The sequence below is a fragment of the Rosa chinensis genome, chromosome 1 (genome assembly GCF_002994745.2).
Source record: "Rosa chinensis cultivar Old Blush chromosome 1, RchiOBHm-V2, whole genome shotgun sequence".
Taxonomy (NCBI): Eukaryota; Viridiplantae; Streptophyta; class Magnoliopsida; order Rosales; family Rosaceae; genus Rosa; species Rosa chinensis.
The window spans coordinates 38196594-38199548 of NC_037088.1; the positions used below are offsets into that span (position 1 = coordinate 38196594).

Below are 2955 nucleotides of genomic sequence, written 5' to 3' on the forward strand. Positions count from 1 at the left end.
CGGTAGATTTGAATAAATGATAAAAGACAAATTATCTAGAGAAAACAATTGGATTAAAATTTAGTTATTGAAGCATACACTTGCTTTAAGTTTATTATTATTACAATAATTGGGTTTGTTTATGTCTTGTTCATCATAATTCATTCCATTGATTTTATCTAACAAAACATTAGTAATCATGAAATATATAGGATCTATTTGCTGCAGGCACAGACACAAGTTCAGCCACAATGGAATGGGCAATGGCTGAGCTGCTACGCAACCCAAAAATACTTTCAAAAGCTCAAGCAGAACTCAGTCAAGTGATTGGAAAAGGAAAACTAGTTGAGGAATCATACATTGCACAGCTCCCTTACTTACAAGCAATAATAAAAGAAACATTTCAGTTACACACTTACACCCAACAGTTCCATTGCTACTTCCCCGGAAAGCAGAAACAAACATAGAAATTGGCGGGTATATAATCCCAAAGGGTGCTCAAGTTTTAATCAATGTTTGGGCCATAGGCAGAGACCCCATCACTTGGGAAAACCCAAACTTGTTTATGCCTGAGAGGTTCCTGGGATTAGACAACCAAATTGATGTTATGGGGAAAAACTTTGAGCTTATATATTCCGTTTGGTGGTGGAAGGAGAATATGCCCCAAACTTCCATTGGCAGTAAGAATGTTGCACTTGATAAATTCACTAATTAACTGCTTTGATTGGAAGCTTGAAGATGGAGTTGTACCCGAAACTATGAACATGGGAGATAAGTTTGGCCTTACCTTACAAATGGCTCAGCCTCTGAGAGCTATACCCAAGAAGTCATAGGAGGAGGATTATGTATAGATTCGGCTTGGTTTTGTATTTTCTCTTGGCATTTGGAACCTTTTTCTTGTGTCCATGTACTTGATTTTTTTTTTTTTAAATTTTTTCTGTGTATGTGTCTGCGCACGCTTTCTTTTTGTTTTTTTCTTTTATGAAGGAATGTTATGATCCATTAATTGTAACTCAGACAATCTTCACACTCATATTAATATATATATATATATATATATATATATTATTATTTTGAAGCGAGACATGAAAAGAGAAGGATTCAAGAACCCCAAGTAACAAAGAAAACCAATTAATTATCCTGTTAAAGTAGAATTTAAATAACAATCTTCTATCAAAATTTTGCCTCCCAAAGCAAGTACGTAGTACTAGCTAGCTAAATGTGCAAGTGTATGAGCCAAACATTTGACAATCTTCCACAATACGACCACACTAGATTTAATTTGTCCCGACCAGATCGAGACATAGCAGTGATCAACAATGAACATAAGCCACTCTTAAGGAAGATGTATGTAGATTAACAAAAGGAGCCAGGTCAAGTAGTAAGGGTGGGTATAATGTGAATATTGCTTCCTTCGTTTTGCTCTTTCTCAGTTCTTCTGCAAATTTTAAAGTTAATCTATTCAAAGATTGAAGATGTAGCTGAGGAGAAAGAAGTTAATTACTTCTTTTTTTCCTCTCATCCCTCCGCCCGCTCTTCCCTACCTGACCCGTGTTCGTGGTCGATCTCCTCTCTAGCAGTGGCAGGTATGATTTCCTTTCTTTTTCCTTCCATTCTCTCATCAACCAAATCTTTCTAATCATTCGATCTCAGCTTTGTTTTCCCTCTCTTTGGGGTTTCCTCCCTTAATGGGTTGTTGTTGGGCTTTTTATTTTTTCTTTTAATTTTGTACTCTTAGGCCAAAGTTGTTTGTTTGGGTCTTTGTTTGTAAATCTTTTGTTTGTTTGATTAAAAAAGAAAAAAGAAAAAAGAAAAAAAAAAGTATAGTGTATAAAAGAGAGACTTAATTTCGTATGTTGGTATTGTATTACTTAATTCCTGGATAAGGTCAGTTCATATCAAGAAGTCCCATGGCCAAAGTTAGTGAGTTCCATTAATTGCACTTTTAAGTTCTTCGAATTCCCTTCTTCTTCGTAGAGTCTGCATCATGATTTTTTCTGCTGATCGATCGAAATCTTCAAGATTCCCAGTCTCACCACCACCGGAACCATAGTTCAAATAGTAATTCTATTGTTATAGACATTGCTATTAATTTGTTTGGGTGTCTATGCTGGGACTATCCGATCAAGAGCTGTAGATAGATTTTTGATATGTCTCATTAATATAGAGCCTTTTGAGAACACTTCTTGTGAAATTTCTGTTCTACACTATATTGTTGATGTTTCAAAAATAGCTATTTGATCAGGTCATTAATTACAACTAACGGTAAATTTTGATGACCATCAACAAAAGCCAGAGGTTTCTAATGTACGCACGAACACATACCAAAAACAGGACATACAATTATTTGAATCACCAGCTAGAAATGGAATCATATGTTTTGTTAATGTTGGTATATGTTTTTTTTATTGGCATTCCTGTACAAACTAATATGTTGTTTTAAAGATGCTGTTAAGGGAAATTATCTTTTGGTTTCAATATTTATTTAGAAAAGGTATTCCCGTGGCTTTTAAGGTGATGTAGTGTAATCCTAAGTTTTCTAGGACTTGATATTTTATTTGGTCAATATTCAATCACCAAGATCCTTTCCTATTAGGAGTCTATTAGGGTTGGCGTTGCTTCTACACATATTAGAGGATGCAAACTGCACAGGCAGGGGATGAGGAATGCAAGAATAATTGAGAGTCTTGCTTGATATTGTGTCATGATAAAAATCCTAAACACTTGTTCCTTGGTTAAGTGTTATAGGTCAGTTGCTCATGCGTATGGAGTTACTTGTGATCTGAAGAGTTGCTGTGAAGCAAGAAATTAAAGGAGAAATCGAAGAACAATCAAGTGAAGAAGGAGTTCGAGATTGAAGACAAACTGCATATTAGTTTTGTCTATTCATTGTAGCCGCGCTAGTACTATTTGAAGTTGTAAAGAACATATCCTTCATCATAATTCAATTGTTCTTATTTTTGGGTTCTCAAGAGT

The 2955-nt window shown here is 35.0% G+C and overlaps 1 pseudogene; it reads left to right on the top strand.

Annotated features, from left to right (window-relative positions):
• The first annotated feature begins 230 nt into the window (after positions 1-230).
• Positions 231-812, top strand: LOC121049389 (annotated as a pseudogene).
• The last annotated feature ends 2143 nt before the right edge of the window (positions 813-2955 follow it).